Source organism: Sus scrofa, chromosome 9, assembly GCF_054392235.1.
Source record: "Sus scrofa isolate SSC_HxYL_T2T_F1_AM1 chromosome 9, Sscrofa_HxYL_maternal_Yorkshire_Landrace_v2.0, whole genome shotgun sequence".
NCBI classification, from domain to species: Eukaryota; Metazoa; Chordata; class Mammalia; order Artiodactyla; family Suidae; genus Sus; species Sus scrofa.
In genome coordinates, this window is record NC_139391.1 from 114,620,755 (window position 1) to 114,642,665 (window position 21,911).

Consider the following 21,911-nt stretch of genomic DNA (forward strand, 5'->3'; position numbering starts at 1 on the left):
ACGATGTCTTCCTAGCATCACTAGAACCACTACTGTGGGTTGTCAGGCCATTACTGTGAACATGACACCCACGCGAGCAAACACCTGCGATGCTGAGAATAACTGAACACTAACGAGGATGGAGAAGACAGAAGCGAGGGGAATGCTCTGGAGCAGAAGTCAGGCAGCCTCAGACGCCAGCCAGTTTTACCTCCTCAGGGCCCCAATTTCCTCTCCTGCAGAACGAGGGGTTTGGGTGGTCTGATCTCTGTTCCCTTCTACCTTTGCCATTCATGCCTCTGCCCACCTCCGCCACTGAGGGCAGAGAGAGATGCTCCCTGGCCCATGTGGTGGCTCTGGCCTTGTGTCCCTGCGTCCCTGCCCCAGGTCTGCACAGCCTGTAGGAGGGAGTGCCAGCCTGACCTCAGGTCTCTCTGCTGGCTGAGAGTGGCTTTTCTGTTGGGACCCATATTTATAACCGACTCTATTGGAGCAGCTTTCCCTTCATCGGAGGAACTCAGTGACATGGTTGAACGGTAGTTCTGGAATTCAGATTGAGTTCACCCAGGTAAGTGTCCATGTGTGGTTTCCTGGCAGCGGACCTGGCAGCCTTTTCCTAGCAACGAGCTCAACTCATGTCCTTCTGTTCAAGTTTCCATGGTAGAAAAGATAGCAAAATGCCTCTATAATGTCCTCCCAGTCCCTTACTCTCCCCTGAAAAACAAGGGGTTGGATGGCCCGAAACCTCCTGTGATCTGGGTCAAGTGCAGGCTACACAGGTGCACAAGCAGTAGTATCTGTGTCCATGCACACACACATGCATGGGAGTGTGCACACACAAATGCTGGTCTGGAGCAAAGACACTCTGGCCCAGGAGCTGGAACCTGGATTCCCATCAGAGAGCTGGTATCAGCTGTCACTTCCTTCTGTGGGCTCAGCTCCACGTGGCTCTGGTGAGGATCTGGGGAACAAGACTCCTTCCAGCTCAAACATTCTGACTTGACTTAATTTTAGAGGATGATCTCAGGGCCTTTATTTTTATGTTGCTGGAAGATTTGTTTTTCAGATGGGGGTGTACCGTTCTTTTTTTGTTTGTTTGTTTCAGTATTCTTTTATTTCTCTTTGGAAGGTTTTCTTTATATAGATCTAACATACTTTAAGATTATTTGTAGTTCCTATTTTATTTTTTTATTACTCAAATGAATTTATCACATCTGTAGTTGTATAATGATCATAACAATCCAATTTCACAGGATTTCCATCCCACAACCCAAGCACATCCCCTTACCCTGGACTGTTCTTTAGTCACAGTAGGAAGCTCCTCCAGACCAAGTTGTTCAGAGAGGGATGTTCATCACAGAGATGCTTATAAATGAATATTGAACACCCAGAAAGGCACAGAGAGAGAAGGTTGAGGAAGTTAAGGTCCATGCAATGGAAAGTGGTACAGCCATTACAACATTGAACGGTGGAAAATAATAGTATCAGGTTGGCTGCCATTCACTAATGAATCCACTTATCCTGTATGGGGGCGGGGGGGGGGGGCGCCTGTCATGGGCCCTGTGCTGTGGTCAGTCCTGGGGTCCAGGATGCACAAAGCCTCAGAGCCCCATGGAGCTCATCCAGTGTTAGTTACTATGTGCTGTTCTACATGCTGAATGCATCACACGTTTCATTTTGTTTAATTTCTCAACAGCCCGATGAGGTGGGTCTATCATTAGTCCTCATTTTATGGGTGAGGAGACCCAGAACAAAAGAGCCAATGAGTAGCCAAGCAGAAATTTCCACTCAGGTTCATCCGATTCCTATAAAGACACACGGCCTCCTCAACGACTTTTACAGTTCCATTAACATTTTGTACAAGGAGCACATCAGCCCCTGCCATGACACGCACACCATTTTACAAAGGTGCTCTTAGGAGGGTCTAGGATCCTATTTCATACTTGATTTGAACCCCATTTCATTTTCTGCAGATTTCCGGTAAAACAATTATACTGACAAACTGTTTTACATCTGCTCTCCCCCCTGTTTCTAATATTGATCCCTGCAGCATAGTGGGGGAAAAAAAAAAAAAAAACCAAACAGGCTGAGAGGCAGATAAATTGGTGGCCTGGTAAGTGACATGAATAATGTTGCTTCTCTCTCTTCCCCCATAGCCTATTTCAATGTCTGATTATAGTAATTTGTGAAATTTTTCTTGTTTAGCAGGGAGAATTAGTCTGTTTTAGTATCCAGAACACGTCACCGTATTTGGCTACTAGCTAAGCCCAATTTACAATGTGTCACCACAGAGCAGGAACATGGTGAGAATTCAGAAGGGCCTTGCTCCAGATCGAGATGTTTACAAAACAAACTGAGACTCGTGGATTTTTTTCTAGAAAGGCCAGAGGCCGCTGCCCTGGCTGAACAAATAATCCTTTTCTCTCTGAACTCTCTGTTCACAATCCACACTTGCTCTAATTGTGAGCAAAGCATCACATTGTGTCATATGAACTAAAGAATAAAAAATGAAGATGGAACATGCACAAACTGGAATTTTGTGTCATGAGCAAATAAAACTTCCACGGTTTAAATATACATGTGTTTTGGAAGTTCCCGTGTACACAGCAGGTTAAGGATCCGGCGTTGCTGCAGCTGTGGCCAGGTTGCAACTGCAGTGTGGGTTTGATCCCTGGCCCTGGAACTTCCACATGCTATGGGTGTGGGCAAAATATATATATGTGTACACACACACACACATACATACATATGTTTATATACACACATATGCACACGTGTTTGATGCCATGCAATAATTGTGTAATTTAAAAACAATTATAATAATTATGATTTTTACTTCATTGAACCAAATGTTTATAGGGCTTTTCTCTCTCAGTTTGTCATGATTTTAGCAGGTGAAATGTGATCCTTTTACACATATATTTTAAAACATAGACATGCTGGATTTGACTCAACTACTTCAGCAATTTTCTCCATCTTTTATCTTCCTAGTTCCCAGACTTTGCCCTGCATTGCAGCCTCAAGTTTGGGGGTTTTCTCACTCCAGTCTTCGTTTCCCATGGGGGGCGCTCGGGTGCATAGACACTGTGGACACGTGGAGCGTGGCTGGGGAGGTGTAAAGGCACAGGCAGAATGTGCTAGGATCCTTCCCTTCCAGGACTTCACCCAATAGGCAGAAGGAGGAGATGGGAAGAAAAGAGAGCTAGACTACTGCTTGGGCTTGGAAGGGAGAGGAGGGTCTGGATGGAGCAACGGGCCAAGCTAGGTGACCCCCACCCAGGTCTCCAGCCACCGAAGGCAGTGTGTGCTGCGCCCCACTGTGGTCCAGCCCTGAAGCCCATCCCTGTTACACTGGACCAGTAGTGCCTACAGGGTCAGCTCTGTGAGTATCCAGAACATTCTCCACGAGTGAGAAAGAAGGGTTCCTATCGCCACAATTTCCCTTTCTCTGAGGAATGTTAGAGAGAATGCCTTTCATTTCATAATCATAAATGAAAGAATAAAAATGTCTGAGAAATAACAAATCACAGCCCCTTCACGCAGCTGTTATGGTGCCGTGAAGCTAGTCATAATACAGACCACAGGCACCCCCAGGAGTTTGCGGATTATTTGCACCCAAACCTGTGTTTGCATGATTTCAATGATTTAATTTCAAGAAACAAATTTGGTGAGTTACTTTAAAAAGTTTTCACACTAAAAGTCAGTTAACCAATCAACATCTCCAAGAGCCAGAGTCAGAGGCTTCCTTGGCCAGGATGGAGGGGTGTGGTGCACCTGAACTTGTGGGCCAAGATGCTCAAAGGACGGTGGTCAGTTAGTTCTGTTTTCTCCATCCTGCCCTCCTACACATGTACTGCATGCTGTCATGAGCCAGGCTGTGTGCTAGTTGTTGAGGACTCTGTACCTACCCGGGCTTTCAAGTGAGTGAGCAGCCATCCCACCCATCCACCTTTCAGTCCAGATAGGCTGAGGGCCCCTCATGGGGTGGACGCTGGCTGGCACAGGGAGTGTGGTGGTGAGTTCTGTTAATGTGGTCCCATCAGGCAAAGGAATAAGGACTTGCCCTGGGGAAGGAGCTCTGGGAAGAGGCCCTAACCCAGCTTTGGGGCATCAGGGAAGGCTTTCCAGATGAAGTGATGTCTAGTGCTTGAAAGGTGAATCAGAATTAGTCAGGCATCAAATTGGAAGAAGAGTGTTCCAGTCATTGGAAACAGCACATTCAAGGGCTCAGACATATAAGAGGAGAGTAAGTACAGCACTGACTATAACTGCTGGGATTTTTGACTCCCATGGTCCAGGGGGTACTGTTTAGTAAGACAACTGGTCACCTTCAAACCACTAGGAGCTTTGCTCATGACCTTCCCTTCTTAATCCTCTTCCAGGGCCTCCTTGGTGACCAGCAGCACCACACTGGCCTCTCAGCCCTTGATTCCTGGGCCATCTTCAGCTCCCATCCTGACTGTGACTGTGCCTGGTACCTACACCTGTATGCTCACTCCCTGCATGTTTTCCAGGTATGCTTCTCCATCCTTGCAGTGGAAGATCAACCAACACTTGCCACACAGCCTGGTCATAGGAAGTTCTCCATAACTGTTAGTTGAATGAATAAAGAACAGATATGCTTCAACCATTCAGGACTTCCTGACTGTCCTGACCTCCTCCTGGGCATTTTATGGAGCCTCATACACCTCTGAAGTCTCTTTTCCTCTTTTCCAATTAATCCCATATAAAAATGGAGTTTGATTTTTTTAACTGACCAGCAAAAACTTAGCAATGACCCTTGGAATCTTCTGGCAGTTTTCAAAAACATCACAGAATCCCAAGGTTGATAGAGTCTTCAGTCTTAGGGAGCCTGGAGGGTGGGTGTCCTGGGCTTTGTTCAGGGTGTTCCAAGCCCATCTACAGACAGGGAAGACTTGGTCTCAGGGTGGACCCTCCCCCTTCCTCAAGTGGCACAGAGAACATGGGGATGGTCGGCCAAAGCCAACCCCTTTGGGCAGCTTGGGTCTTTCTAAGGACAGTGACCCTGAGCCAGGGGCCCTGGAGTACCTGAGTGAACTCTCTAACCCAGCCTAGTTTGGAGGGTGGACATGAGGGCTCATCAGTCACCTCTGCTGTACCCATGACACAGGTTCTGAGAAAATGCTCCCTATGATTCCATGACCTCAAGGCCTATAGAACTCTGAGAGACTGAATATGCAACATATAACATATGCTGTCACATGTGACAACAGAACATTGACCCACAGCTAGCAACTGGCCCAAGCAGTCAACCACAATTTTTTTTTTTTTTTTTTTTTTGGTCTTTCTGCTATTTCTTGAGCTGCTCCTGAGGCATATGGAGGTTCCCAGGCTAGGGGTCTAATTGGAGCTGTAGCTGCTGGCCTATGCCAGAGCCACAGCAACGCCAGGTCTGAGCCGCGTCTGCGACCTACACCACAGCTCACGGCAACGCCGGATCATTAACCCACTGAGCAAGGGCAGGGATCGAACCTGCAACCTCATGGTTCCTAGTCGGATTCGCTAACCACTGAGCCACGATGGGAACTCCCTCAACCACAACTTCGGTATAACTTTTGAAGCAACCAGTCAACTTAATCAGTAACTTCCAGCTTCCCTAATTTTTGCCCCCTTTCCTAACAGAGGCCCAACCAAAGAAAGCCAAATATGTTTTCCTAACAAATCACATAGGATGTCTGGCTTCTCATTAGTCTGTTCCCAGCTTCCCCAGGCCAACAACCTCCAACCAGGGCATACCAGAAGCCTTCCTTTTTTTCACCATGAAGCCTTCCCACTCCCTAGGCCTACCTTTGAAATTCTGCCAAACATAAGTCGTGATATCCTACTCATTTACTATAGCAATCTCTGAATAAATAGTCTTTTCTTGTTTTCACCTGAGTGATGTTTATTTCCAAAACACTTCTTTTCTGGAAGGGTTTTTGGTAGCATCTGGAATAGGATGTTGGTAGAAGTCAGAGTTAAGGGAGATACACCATTTCTTTCACAACTTTCTAAGACCCTAAATGCCTCCAATTAAACAGAAACAAGATTCCTCAAACAGGTGAGCACTGAAACATCTTGAGAAGATGTTTTACCTTTAAACTCTGGACCAGTGATGGAAGATTCATGGGGGTGGAGCCAGAGTTGAGGTGAGCAAGTTTCCATGGGTACAAAGTTGGAAGGTGGCAAAGGAGTGGCCTTGTGGTCCAGTGACCAGATGCTCTGATTCTGCTCTAACTCTTGAATTTCCATTTGATGGAAACCCATAGAATTAAGGTGTGATAAATAATCATTAAAATATTCTACCCAGGTTAGGTGCATTTTGCAAAACAGAAGCAAAAAGGCAGTGAGTATCTATTGCAATATCAGTTCCAGGGGACATGCGTAACCCCACTTTAGGGCCTGGGACAGTGGCAACATCTCTGACACAGGCTTCTGGAATTTGAAGTTGAGTGACACATTGTCACCACTTCCATGGGGTGTGATTTTACTGGCCATGGGACAGCAGAATAATGAGGCAATTTATAACAGGGCTTTACTAAACAACTTGTGTCAAACATCATTTTACAGCATTGTTCTCTAATTGCATGGTGATAATAGGAAAAAATCCAGTGAGGATGCTTGAAATGGAGCATGCTAATTGGAGGCAAAACTCAGGGAAATCTCCAAACATTTCAGCTGTATTTTGAAGTGCTGAAACAATTCTCCCTGGAGATCAAGAAGCATGTGCTCTATCATGTTGGATCTTCACCTATAACAAGGTAGAGAGTGGAGCATCACAAGGCATCCACCTGGGCCCGTCACCTGCAGGCCAGCCCCTCACCTCCCTGCCCATGGGCCCTGGCTGCAGCTCCCAGGGCTCCATCAATCCCCTCCTTAGTGGTCTCATTCTTTTAAGTGTTGCCACTTCACTCTAGATGGCTGTGATGCAACCATGTTGGGTAGCAACACTGTCCCCGCCCTGCCGTACTGGGTACTGTGATGATCAGAAAGCTATAGTGAGCCCACTGCATACCTGGCTCTCCTAGAGGTAGGCAGATGTAGGGACACAGGAAAGCTGCCCCATTCATGCAGGTGTGAATGCTAAAATTGTGACTCACATCTGCCAAAGCTCTAAGGGTTCTTGATCCCTTTGTGCCTGGTTTATTTCCTTTCCTGGAAAGCTGTTCTCCCATTTCAGTCCTTCGAAGAAGAGACCACATTAGGAATGCCTGTAAGTTTGGTCAAGAATCTTGAGAGTGGGGGGAGCAGGATGGCAGTGCAATTGTTTGGAAGTGAGGCCTAAAGGGTATAAAGAGAATTATATATGAAAAAATGTGTTCTTTCCATGGGAGAGAATAGATCATGACCATATATAATTAAAAGATGGGGACCTATCTGAGAGACCCTTGCTGAGAGCATAGACCTTTGACCTAGCCTCACACCAGATGATGTAAAAGGGTTTCCAAAGGAAGGTCCCGAGCTTTAAGTTCTCCCAAAACATCAAGAAAACTGGGTGAGACTACTGGGGATAGTATAATATTTCTTATTCCTGGCTGCACATTATAATCACCTAGAGAACTTTAAAGAACATGGATGCCAAGGTCCCACTGGCTCTCTCTGGGCACATGTGGGCCTCTGCAGGCTTTTCAGAGTTCCCTGGGTGGCAGTGATGTGCAGTGAGGACTGAGAGTCTTTGGACTGGACCAACACAATAGGGAAGTCCAAACGAGAGAAGATGGGTAAGTGGGACCCTTTCCACTCAGGGAATTCTCAGATGGCGGACAGAAGTCTACTGATGGGCATATGGCTTCTTGGAAGGATGCACCCATACACCTCTTTCTTTCTCCTTTAATCCTGTGCACCCCTGGAATTCCTGGCTGAGTGGAGGAGGGTGAATGCCTGAAAAGAACTGGGGTTCTATGAGGCAGAAGAAAGAGGAGCTGGCTGTTGGAAAGGCACCTACCAGCTTTTGCCATGTGCTAACAGACTTAATAATCCTGAGGTTGCTAATTAAAAGTGATATGTTTATATGTTGCCTTTAAAAAAAGATCTGTTGGTTGCAGGTCAAGGCTATAAACAAGCAAACTAACAAATGAAAAGAAATCCGTTGGTTTTCAGGTTATGAAGAGAGATGTGGGCACAAAAGGTAAATAGTTGGAGCTTTTGGGCATCTTCTGGGCAAATTTCTCAGTTAGATGCTGAATCAATTTTCTGCTGAAACTAAGAGTAGCTTGAACATTGGCGAGTTTCTCATGATCTGCTTCTCCAGAATGTTTGCCCCAGACCCTGGAAGGAGGCACAGCACCAGGTGGTCTTGGTTTGCTGTGACCTAGGTCCTTAAGTGAGACGAATAAATGAAATCAAAAGCTAGTAGATTCTGGAACCTCAGGGTAAATCTATCCTGTTCTGTCTCTAAAGGTCACACAATGATGGGTCTTTGTCATCTGCTCTTATGAAATCAAGAGAACAATGTTTTCTTAGGAAACTTTTAAAAATAAATAGATACTGAACCTGTGAAGGTGAAAAAATACTTAAAAAAATGTATTGAAGGAAGTTCTATACTACTACTCTCTGAGGCCTGGAATGTCACACTAAAAAGTATAAAAAACCCGTTATTTCATAAGAACAGCCTCACTCTGGGTCAGGCTTGCCACTGGCCAGCATGCAGAGGCTGCATTGTATAAAAGCTGATTCTGCAAAAAATGAGGCAATGGATGCCTTTGACACAGACACTTTCAAGTTTCAACATAACAGAGGAGTAAATCATACAAACTTTTAACTTTCTTCTCTGCCTAATGGGAGAGACTGGGTTATGGCTTCATGAGACAATAGACAATGTATATGTTGGCCTCTGCCCCTGATTTCTGGCACAGAATTCCTAAAGCCCTTGTGATTTCCTAAGTCATAAGAGTTCCAGGAGCACTTTTTTTTTTTTTCTAACAGTTGGTCTTTGATCCTGGTTCCAGACACAGCTTTCCTAAATCCCTTGGAATTTTCTGGGTGATAGTAGGGTCTTTTGTGTTAATGAGGTGACATTAGGTGGGTTCCTGGATTGGAGCTGGTCACCAGAAAGACCAAGTTGTGATTGGAAGCTTGGGATTTTCAGCCCTACCTCTCATTCTCCAGAGAGGGGAAAGGGGCTGGAAGTAGAGCTAGATCAATCATGTTCATGATCGAAAATTCTAAATTATGGGGTTTGGTACCACGTGAGGTGCTGGGAGAGTGGTGTACCTTTACAGAAGGTGGAAATGCCACGTCTCTCCCCACATCCTTTGCCCTTGGCATCCCTTCCATCTGGATGCTCTTGTATATCCTTTATCTTAACCTTTCTATAATAATATGATAAACACATGAAGCAGAAGAGTTGGGCCTGCAGAAGTGGTCATAAGGAATCTCTTATCTTTAGTCAATTGGTCAAAAGCACAGGGGGCAGCCTGACTTGCAAGAGCCTCCAGAGTTGGGTGGAGAAGTCTTGTGGGACTGGCCCTGTAATCTATGACATCTGATCCTATCTCCAGGTAGACAGTGTCTGAATTGAGTTAAATTTTAGGACACCCAGCTGAGGTCACTGCGAATTGCTTGGTGAAGGAAAACCCTTAAACATCTGATGTTAAAACAAAGGACAACTGAACTCTTTTCTGACACTGCTTCTCAACACTCTTCAACGTCCTGCTTAGAATTCATTCCATTCATTCACCAATCATTCTTAGGTACTTCCTCTGTGTCCCACTGTCAGGGGGTGACACTTCCTCTGTGTCCCACTTCCTCTATGTCCCACTGTCAGGGTTCTGGGTATATGACACAGAAGAAAGAGACCCACACCCCTGCTCTCATGGAACTTATGTTCTAGTGAGAAGAGAAGGGCCACAAAGAACTCAGTGAAAATAATCGTGCTAGGTGAGAACATGAGCAACAGAGAAAGATAAACCAGGGAAGAAGGGGAGGGTGTGCATGTGATAGGGTGTGCAATTTTAAAACCACTGGTCCTGGAAGGTCATGAGAAGATGGTGCTGAGTGATGGCTTCCCAGGGCACAGCAGCACCAATTTCTCCTCACCTGCCACCTCATGGGTGGTTGCCTAGATATGATGCCTATGGCGCAGTCTCTTCATTTGGGAGAATAATGTGACTTTAGAGACAGCAAGTCTTCCTGTAGACTTTAGAAACACGCAGGCTGAAAAGGCTGACCCTGTGGATAGCAGAGAGGGGAAGAGCTATTTCAACCTTCTCCCTCTTTAGAATTCCAATGACTGATTTTATTCTCCTCTAATTTCTGGCTCATTAATGTTAGTGTTTTTCAGAGTTCACATTTATATAACATACAGAGATGGTGACTCTCTCTATTTTAATAAAGTGGATAGAAAACAATTCACGTATAATCAAGGAAGAGGCAATCCCTCATAAAGAGTTAGATGGAATGGTGCTGATCCATCCATGGATAAAGAAGAGGAGCCCAGATAATAGGAATGCAATCTAATTCCTCCATTATCAACTGGACACTTTAAATAGGTTCAGCATAGTGAAAAGCGGGCACGGTGGGGTAATGAGGCAGCCACTTTCAAAAGAATTACCACCTCCTAGAATCATGCACAAAATAGATTTGTTAAGCAATAATGCAAGGAAACCCACAGCTGGGGAGCTGAGTGGCACAGAAAGAAACACCGTGGATTTTCAGGCCAGTAGGTGCTGGGTTTGAGGCATGACTGTCTCAATCACTTGGTAGCGATGTGACCTCAGACAGGTTGTATAACCTTCTGAATCTCAGTTTCTTGACTTGTAAAATGGTGATATGCCTGTCATTGCATGGCTGGATAAGCACCAGCATGACGATGATGACTATCATAATAATGTCCCTATTGTCCCTGGTCAAACGAATGCCACCAGTAATTGTATTTATAAGACTGAGAGATGGGAGAGATTAGAACGGTTTAGCATTTTTGGGGGAAGATTTTGGGAGGGAGCAGGTTTCAACCTGGGCTTTGAAGGACGAGTAGACTTTTAGAAAAATGGGAAGGGGTGTGTGTGTGTGTGGGGTGTGTGTGTGTGTGTGTGTGTGTGTGTGTGTGTGTAGGTATGTTTCTCTGAACAAAAGTTGGAGGCGAGGCAAACAAAAACAATATATGAGCTTATTTGGTCAACAGCTGGGAGAACAGCTTGGTTGAAGGACTCTGGAGTAGGAAAGGAGAGATAAGGTTGAATAAACTAACACATAAGCAGATTGTGGAAGCCTCTAAAAGAATGGCAACAGCATTCTAGTTCATTGTTTTGTTGTACTGTTGTATTAGAGCAACACATTAACTCCTCAATTTCAGAAAAAACTGTAAGAGATGCACTAAAATACAATTTTGAGAGAAGTCCATTTCTTTGACATCTGGCTTTGAAATTGAAATTTATTTACAAAACAGTTATCTTAAAGAGATTACACCAAAACAGTTATCTTGAAGAGATTACACCTAAACGCATACATCTAAGAGTATGCTTCTATTTTATACCAAACATTTGGCCTCCAGGCTCTAGCAGGAACCTTTTTTGTGTTCTTATTAAGTTCTCCTCAGAATGTACAAACGTGTGGAAAAAAAGGAGTAGAAATGTATGAGTTGGAATACAGTCACGAGTCTTATGATTTCTTTTTTTGAGGGTTTCCCTCAAATTTTGACAATTTATAGTTCTCCTGGTAAGCCTCAGCTAGGAGTCTATTGTGGTTTGTAAATGATAACATATTTTTTCTTCTATTTCCTCTCTTCTTTTTTTTTTTTTTTTTTTTTTTTTTTTGTCCCTCAGAGCAATGTCCCCAGGATAAGGTACTGAATATTAAAGCTAGGGAAACTTATTCTCAGTATGTCAAGAAAATGTTGAGGTTATTTTGTCTGATAATTGCATTGGACACATTTTGTAAAATTCATGAGTTCCTTCCACCTGGGATCTTAGGAGACTTTGCTCCTTTGCTGGGAGAGTGGATCCAACCTATGCATCAGCCCAACTTTGGGAGCTGTTTTGGATACAGTATATATATGTATGTGTGGGGGTGGGTGGGTGTGTATATCTATATCTATATGTCTATATCTATCTATCTAATCTACATCTATCTATCTATCTATCTATCTATCTATCTATCTATCTATCTCTTCCTTTAAATGGGAAATAACCAAGTCTGACCATGATGATGTGCTAGGTTCAAAAGCTTTCTTCTTTCACTTTGGGAAAGCTCCTCCCTGACCCTTCTCCTCTGCCACCCCAAGCCCAACTTCTAGTCCTTTTGGCAGTATAACCACGGAGAGATGAACTGGAGTCGATCCTCTTTCCTGCTGTTTTGAATGGTTTATTTTTCTAGTTTCTGAATCCTAAACCTTAAACATTTTGATTGGAATTCCTGCCTTCCTTGTTGTACCTCACTGTTAGAAAAAATTTCAGAACTCTAATTTGAAAAGATACATGCACCCCAATGTTCACAGCAACATTATTTACAATAGCCAAGACATGGAAGCAAAATAAATGTCCATCAACAGATGAATGGATTAAGAAGATGGGTACATATATATGGTGGAATACTGCTAAGCCATAAAAAAGGACAAAGTAATGTCATTAACAGCAACATGGATGGACAAAGAGATTATCATACTGAGTGAAGTAAATCAGGCAGAGGAAGAAAAACATCAAATGATATCATATGTGGAATCTAAAAAATTATACCAATGACCTTATTTATAAATAGAAATAGACTAACATACTTAGAAAACAAATTTATGATTACCAAAGGGGAAAGTGATAGGGAGGGATAAATTAGAAATTTGAGATTAGTGGATATATATGACTGTATATAAAATAGATAAACAACAAGGACCTACTGTATAGCATAGGAAACTCTGCTCAATATCTTATAATAACCTATAATGGAAAAGAATCTAAAAATTATATATATATATCTCAATCACTTTGTTGTACACCTGAAACACTGTAAATCAATGATACTTTAATAAAAAATAAAAATAAAAAAATCAGTTTTCCATAATTATGTGGATCTATTTCTGGAATCTATTATGTATACTTGATTATTTTGCTATTTTGTTTATAATCCTGCCAGTACCACACTATCTGGATTATTGCACTTTTATAATAAATCTTGAAACCAGAAAAAAATTTCTTTCTCAACAACTCCCAGGGCTTGCCAAATAAAAATGCAAACTCCTCACCCCGGGCTTTCAGCCTTCACGATTTCACCTGATCACTCTACATCATACATACCATCTATGGCCACACTTGCTACTTGCCCTACCTTCTGGTTTTCTGTGTCAGTGTCTTTGTTTGAGTGGGTATCTTGTCCAGCTGCTCCTCCCATTATTAGAAGAAGCCTTTTTACTCTGAAAGCATATGTGTCATGTAAGTGCCAATTCATTAGCCTCTCCTGTCACTGGCAAATAGGCTACATTGACAAGCAGTATCTTTAGATAAACTCTTTTGAAACAGCTTACAATGCAACATCTTATTAAGAACTTAAGTCAAATTCTTCTTACTTCCTACCAAGTATTAAATTCATTTTTTGTGTATGTCTTAGAGTAGACTATGAGGGCCTTAATGATAGCCACCGAGTCTGATTCAGCTTTATTGTCACTTCAGGGTCTTGCACAGATGTGAGGTATAGCAGACACCTTAACAATTATTCATTAGGTCTCAGATGTCCATCTTGGACCCATCCCTACCTGATGCTTCCCATAGGCCAGTGTCAAACAAAATTTCTAGGGGGAATGAGAATGTGGTTATCCATTCTGCCAGATCTGAATGTGGTCTCCTGAACTCTCTGCCTTGGTCGACAGGGCACAGGGGGACAGTGCACAGGAGCCCCTGGGAGGGCACACTCATTAGCACCTGCAATGCAGCTGGTCTAATAAGAAAGCTAGGGTCCCGCAGCTGAGGAAAGGGTGGCTGCTCTTTCCAGGCGGAAGGAGAATGCTGCCATTTAAATACACAAGCACAGGCACAGTTCCATCTAGCAGAACAGATGCTTCTTACAAGGCTTTTAAGACGATGAATGAAATGAACCTTGGAGCTATTGAAAAGACAAAGAGTTTTTGTATCATAATTATTTCAGTTCTAAGAGTTATAAATATTTCCCTCTAATTCTCTTTTATGGTAAAGACACATGATCACAACATGATGATCTTTTTATCATGGTCATGACCTATTTTTCCAGAATAAAATACGCAAGAGTCTTAACGGGATATAAAGGAAAAAACAGTTCTTCATGATGGAGTGTGTTGTCCATGCATTGTTGCTGTCTAGCCTATTACTAAATGCAAAATCAACTCAATCAATATGCTTTCTTATCTATGTTAATAGTCAATTCATCAGTCTCTCCAGCCATCGACAAAGAGCCTCTACTGACAAATTGTACCTGAGATAATAGATTCTTCAGGAATAGCCTCTAATGCAATCAAAAGCAGCATGCTATTAGGAAGTTATTAAAATAAATCCTTCAGGAGAAGAGGTTATAGTTCCTTTCTTAATGTTTTGATTACCGATAACTTGGGAAATGTAGGCCGGAGTTGGTAAGCTGAGTTAACAGAGGGAGGTTTTATTCCTTCAGTCTGTTCTTGTCTGACCAGGATTCTGTTCTGGAGAAAGAGAGTGGTGTTCTCCTTTCCCTCTACCCTCTCGTAATAAATCTCTCTTGTCATATGGAGATTCAAATTCAAGAGCGGGATGTAGAATCTTGATGAGGCTGTTAACTCCTAATGGAAGGAAATCTGCAATTACCCATTCGGACCATGAAGTCCATTTGTAAAGGTTAACAATTTACACGTCACACCATCTGCTTCATTTGAAAATGAGCCTCATATGAAGATTTTCGGTGGGCGGGACTCTCCCGGGGTATAAGTGTCCAAAGACCTGGGTAGGAACCCCCCAAACCAGTGTAAGAGGGTTGTGGCCCTTTTAGATTCTCTGAACTGTCTGTCACACCCCACACTCGTCTCTGCTTTCTCAGATGCCTGCAGACATTTGCTTTCCCCATTCTACTTGTTTACTGCTTTTCACTAGACTTATTAGTAAAAAAAATCACATGAGCCACACAGATGGGTCATGTTCATTAACACTCATCATACTCACGTTGAAGGGTGTGAACATGCATGGTGCTAATGAAATGAGAACGGGGAGGGGAGGGGGGAGGCCGCCATCAGGAGGCTTCAGGTGACGTCATTCCAGTTGGGAGAAAACCTTCCTGACAGTTTAAGGAATGTGGAATGTGGGCTAACCAGCTCAGGTATCTTCCTCTGCAGTTGCCTGGTCTGCAAGAAGCTCTCCTGATTCTAAGGGCTAAGTTCTCAAAGGAGTGGGCAACTCAGAGACCTCCCAAGAAAAGCATCCCAAAGCCAAAAGATCTGATGGACTTTGAAGAAAGGACAATCCCTGTTGGACAAAGAAGCAGACTTGCAACCCATCACCTTGGATAAAGATGAATTTAGAGGTGAACTAGGGCAACCAAGACTTTCTTTACTGTTCAAGCGATTTTTGTGCTTTAAAATGCTGGTTGGTATAAAACCTAGGTGGGCTCTAACACGGCTTTGACACTAAGCAGTAACAGGATTGTAATTTAACTTGATAACATTGTTTTGCTTGCATGAACCCATCATCAGAAGGACTCCATGATTTTAAAGTTTCTGCTCCTTCATTTTTGTGCAGGGAGAAGGCATCTATGATTATGCAACTTCATTTGGGATCTATGGAGTCTTTTTTTTTTTTTTTTTTTAAAGTAGGGATCTTTCTACTGTTAGTAGGAATTCTTATTTTATTGACATTTATTCTTTTATTTATTAAAACTTCAGTGGAGTATAGCTGACTTGCATGTTGTGTTAGTTTCAGATGAATAGCAAAGTGAATCAGCCATATATATATAAATACACACACACACATATCCATAACACCATCATGGCTTCAGAAAAAATATAGGGATGCCAAATGAGGCAGAACTATTCCAAATACATGGTTTTACCCTCATAAAGGAAATGAAACCCTTAAGCATCAAACTTATTTTGGATGAGGCAGACTATTCCAAATTTTTCTTTATTGCTGCCATGAAGTGAATAACACTGGTCTTTTCTTGATGACCCTTTGATACACTACACACTGGTGCCTCCAGGGCTATTTAGGTTGTTTGCTCTTTTGCGAAAGGAGATGACATGGATTTCTGATCTCTCATATCTTACTCTTTATCTCCTCTCTTGCTGATAAGCACCTAACCGCCTGTTCTCACTGTAGTCAATGTGCCTACCTCTAATATTCCACTTAGATCCTTCTTCTAATTTGCCTTGGATCTGGAAACCAGGTAACGATTTCTATTAGAACTCTGCATAAAATAAGTGTGAGTTAGGACCTGTGTGGGCACTGCTTCTACCTACTTGGTTTTCTACTTCTGAAATCCTCACATCACCATTAAACATCACCTAAGTGTTTAGTTCCTTCTTAGAGTCTGACACTGATTATGACCTTGGGCAATAGGGATTGTCCTGGCTACCAGGTACCCTCTGATTCAGACTCAGTCTTCCTGTAGGCTAATGGCCAGCTTCCTATTTCTAATCCCAGTTGTTTGGTGTAGATCTTTATCTGCTTCCTTATTCCTAAAACCCTTAGTTCTTGGGACTGGCTTTCTGCCACATTCTTGTATCTATTTTTTTTTTTTTTTTCTCCTTCCTCTGATGACGAATTTTCTTCTTGCACTAAGAAAGATACTCAGGAGAGAATAATAGGTACAATGTCAAGTAAGAAGCTGGATCTCAGCAGATGTTTGTTAAACAAAAGTGCAAATAGGGGTTCCCTAGGCCCAGTGGTTAAGGATCTGGTATTTTCACTGCCATGGTACGGGTTTGATCCCTGGCCTGGGAACTTCAACGTGCCACAAGCACGGCCACCCCCCCCAAGAAAAAACCCCCGCAAAAGTGCAAATAATAAATACAAATATATATTTTGGCCTAGATGTTACTTTCAGAAAGTGTATGTGGTTAAAGGAATACTTTTTGTCTAAACTCTAGGCCTTTATATGTAAAATTCAGTACTGAATTTGGTTTGGTGGTAGACAGACTAGGACTTATAAAATCCAAGCACATTGTAAAAGCCAAAAATTCCAAGAATGGTGCTTTTTCAAGGCATTATCATCAAGCTAGAAAGAAAACCTGACAGGTTTAAAACATCAAAGAAGATTTAATCCACACATTTTCTGATTGTTTATGCCTGCTAGTATTCTCTTTATTGCCAGAGCAATTAACAACATTTTCATCTCAACTGAAGGCTTCAGGTCAAATGAAATGATTTCCCAGTGTAAAGCCTGAAGGCAAAGAAGCAGTGCTATGCAGGGATGAATCACTATAAAGTGAATTATGTCTGACAGTTGTGCTTGGGGTTGAATCTGAACTACATACAATAGTAGAACTATCATTCTTCAACAAACAAGTCCATTACTGCGATGTTTCCATTTATATAAGTCTTTTAAGAAATCTAGGAATACATCAACATTTTAAAATTGGACCCATTTTAAAATCGTTCATTTAAAAATGATACTGATGTGCAGGTACGTCAGTTCTTAACTATGTAGGTATAACATATGGACAATGCACCAGAACTCTTAAGCTTTCTGTGATTGTTGAGAATATAGTTGATTTTTAAGTTTATCTTGAAATCTTAGCTTACACGTTTTGTTTTTTCCAAGTTTTCTGCAATGAACATACACTAATTTTATAATTACAAAACTATTTACATATAATTGTATATAATCTTATGATACATAATTCCTTTACAGTGATATATATGTTCTTTCCTCATGCACCCTTCTTAGGACAAGAAGAATGTTCACTGTTGAAGGAGGAAGGAAAAAAAACTACATAGTTTTAAAATAAAATTAGTTTTAATAGCAGCTAAAACTAATGCGAACCTCCCTATTTGAAAAAATTCTTTGTAAAGTTTTAAACTAATCAATTCATTCTTTTGAAAAGCTAATTAAAATAATGCTGTGACTCAAGTTTTAACAAGTCAGAATAGTTTAAAATGCATCTTTTGTATTGAAAATTCCTCTAAAATAGAAGGGCTGGCACCTTCCTATTTTTTATTTTAACTTTATTTAAAATTAAAAATTTTTTGATTAAAATATAGTTGATTTACAATGTTGTCCCAATTTTTGCTGTACAGCAAAGTGACATACATACATATATATATACACACACACACATACATTCTTTTTCTCACATTATCTTCCATCATGTTCTATCCCAAGAGATGGGATACAGTTCTCTGTGCTATATATTAGGATTTCATGCTTGAGAATGGATAAGGCTAAATATAATAGTTTGCATCTACCAACCCCAAACTCCCAGTCCATTCCATTCCCCTTACCCCTGCCCTGAACCTTCCTGTTAAAGATAGTGTATTGAACACATTCACATGCACTGTTTTTTCCATAAATCCCACAAAAAAAAGAGAGTAAAGTGTTACAATGTATAAAAAGAATGGAGAAGGAGAGACAACATTTTGGAAGCTGAAAAACAACTGAACCATCTTAAGAGGCAGCATATCCAAGAAAAATGAAACTTAGGCTTGGGTCGAGAGAGCTGAGAAGCAATCACGTTTTGCCTGGCAAATCCCCCCAGAGAAGCAATCACATTTTGCCTGGCAACCCCCCCCAAGTTACGTGATTGAACGTGAGAGTAACCATTGAGGATGGGTGTGGATGAGAAGCTGAAAAACAGAATTCATTGGAAGTTTAAGAACAATTATATCCCTAGACACCTACACCAGGAACCTGTCTTTTCTTCACTGGGGCTGAAGACTCAAGATTTGTTCTCTGGAGGGAGTTTAGCAGACAGTCTCTGAATGGGGGGGAAGGCAGGGGTTCTGTGATGAAAACAAGGGTAGTAAGTGGAAGTTCACACACTGGAGCTTTTGATTAAATCAAGAGAAAAAAGTCAGTGATGCTACTATCAAGGTCAATGAAACACCTCAGACAGTGAAGCCCACAGGTCACAGAGCTTCTAGTCACAGTTTGAGGGTCTCACTCTTAAACATGTGTGCCAGAAGGGTTTCCAGACATTTGAGGAAATGCCCTAAACAGAGAAGACAAGGAAAAACAAACACATGAGTAAACAAGAGCTACCTGAAGGAAAAGAGGCTGAGTAGGAAGGAACAATGAAAAGAAAAGGGTCATTAATATCCTTTGATAGATAATATAGTGCTTCTGGGAAAAAAATAAAAGATGATATAAAAAAGGAATAATTGAAGAACAAAAAATAGAGCTCATGGAAATTAAGCATATAATAAAATAAATGAAATATGCAATAAGTTTTGAAATGTGAATTTCAGGCTGTATCTCAAAATTTAGGGGAAACAATAAAGAAACTGAACAAATGAGAGAAAAGATAAGAAAATCTGAGGATAAGTCCATGGGGTCTGATATCAGGATATAAGTTCTAGAAAGAAAAAATAGAAAATGAAGGAAAAGAAATTGTCTCAAAAAAATCAGTTCAGGAATTCTCACTGTGGCGCAGCAGGTTAAGGGCTCAATGTCTCCACGGGGATTCAGGCTTGATCCCTGGCCTCGTTCAGTGGCTTAAGGATCTGGCATTGCCTCAAGCTGCAGTATAGGTTGCAGTTGAGGCTTGGATCCTGTTTTGCTGTGGCTGTGGCTGGCAGCTGCAGCTCCAATTGAACCCCTAGCTTGGGAACTTCCATGTGCCACAGGTGCAGCTGTAAAAAGGAAAAAAAAAAAAAAAAAAAAATCAGTTCAAGGAAATGTCCTAGAGCTCAAGAGAATGGCTTTCCAGGTTGAAAGGTTCATTGATTACCCAGTAAGAAGGGTCAAAATAGACACACATCAAATAATATTCATGAGATTTCAGAATATGGGGAGAAGAAGAACCTAAAAGCTTCTAGAAAAACACTGTATCCATTATTTTCCTGCAGAATTAGGTAGAAAATTTTTAGTTTTCACAATAGAGCTTCTCTCAAGAATTAGAATGGCATTTAACTTCTTGAGATCGACACAGCTGAAACAGAAAAAGTCCTTCCAAATGCAGAAGGGAAATAATTTTCAACCAATAATTCTATATTCAGTCCAATTTCAATTAAGAATGAGGGAAATGTAATATTTCAGAAAATGTAACTCCCAAGCACCCTTGCTCAGGAAGCTGTGGAAAGATGACTCCATGGGAAAAAAAAAAAAAAAAAAAAAAAAAAAAGATGAAGAAAGATGACGTCCTGGAGGCCAGGTAAGAGTTCTAACTATCCAGAGGTCAAGGGAATCTCTATGATGATAGAGAAAAGAGAGGCAAGGATGACAGATTGTCTCTCCAGCCAGAATGCTCTGGAAGAGAGACATCTAAGAAAATAAAACAAACTACTTTACATATGTAAAAACATTGAGAGAAGATTTTAAAAATTGGGAGAATTCGAGTTTGAATTCAGCATGAATTCATAGAATGTTAAACAAGTGGAAAAGCAAGATAATTATTACCTTTATGGAACATAAGACATTGCTCAAGAAAGGAAATGCAATTCTATCACATGGTTCAATTATGAAAAGCATGCATACATAGAGTTGTGATAATGTAAACTTTGCATACCGAATTAACCACAGTTAGTGAGGTGTCTAACTGGAAGGATCCTGCACAGGAAGCATGTGGAGACAGGGAGCTGGAGAAGGTGCTGTTGGCTCTAAAGAGCCTAATCCCACCTTCCACAGGAAGAAGTCAGCTAACAATCACTGACTAAAGATGGAAATTTAGGCTGTAGCCCAGGGCCGGGTAAACCCTGGCCCACAGGCCAGCCACCTGTGTTTGTAAATAACGTTTCATTGGAACACAGCCACACCTTTGTTTACACCATACTATCTGTGGCTGCTTTCATGGGACAACCACAGAGTTGAGTCACGGCAACAGACAGTATATAGTCCTGAAAACCTAAAATGTTCACTCTTTCACTCTAGGAAATGTTTGCTGACCCTCTGGGCAGCAAATAAACATCTTTAGCTGTTTGGAGACAAACACCAGAAGAAAGAAACAAAAATTTGAAAAAGTGGATTAAAGATCTAAATGTAAGACTGGTTATTATACAACTGTTAGAGGGAAACAAAGGCAGAACACTCTTTGACATAAACTATGTCACTATCTTTTTGGATCCACCTCCTAGAGAAATGCGAATAAAAATAAAAATAAACAAATGATATTTAATTAAACCTAAAAGCTTTTGCATGGCAAAGGAAGCTATAAACAAAACAAAAAGACAACCCACAGAATGGGAGAACATATTTGCAAACCAAGTGACCAACAAGGGATTAATCTCCAAATATACAAACAATTCATGGAGTTCAATATCAAAAAACAAATAATCCAATCAAAATTGGGCAGAAGATCTAAATAGACATTTCTCCAGATGGATGGCCAAAAAGCACATGAAAAGATGCTCAACATTGCTAATTATGAGAGAAATGCAAATCAAATTTACAGTGAGGTATCACCTCACTCAGGTCAGAATGGCTATCATCAAAAAGCCTACAAACAATAAATGCTACAGAAGGTGTGGAGAAAAGGGAAACCTCCTATACGCTTGGTGGGAAGGTACCTTGGTACAACCACTATGGAGAACAGTGTAGAGGCTCCTTAAAAACTAAAAGTAGAACTTCCATATGATCCTGTAACCCCACTCCTGGGCATCTATCCAGAGAAAAACCATAATTCGAAGATACGCATGCACTCCAATGTTCACTGCAGCAATATTTATGATAGCCAAGACATGGAATCAATCATTGACAGAGGGATGGATAAAGAAGATGTGGTACATATGTACAATGGGATATTACTTAGCCATAAAAAGAATGAAATCATGTCATTTGCAGCAACAGGGATGGACCTAGAGATTATCATACTAAGTGAAGTAAATCAGACAAAGGACAAACATCATATTATATATTACTTATGT

At 41.5% G+C, this 21,911-nt stretch overlaps 1 protein-coding gene and 1 long non-coding RNA gene across 7 annotated transcripts in view; one reads left to right on the forward strand and one right to left on the reverse strand.

Moving 5' to 3' along the window:
- The window catches only part of LOC146400099 (uncharacterized), a 58,139-nt gene extending 53,653 nt beyond the window's left edge, over positions 1-4,486 (forward strand). For both annotated transcript variants that reach the window (XR_014816185.1, XR_014816188.1), the window contains exon 3: positions 4,362-4,486. This is a non-coding gene — a long non-coding RNA (uncharacterized LOC146400099). The remainder of the gene's footprint in view (positions 1-4,361) is intronic.
- CNTNAP2 (contactin associated protein 2) overlaps positions 1-21,911 on the reverse strand; it is a 2,042,838-nt gene that overhangs the window by 74,713 nt on the left and 1,946,214 nt on the right. The window lies entirely within an intron of this gene.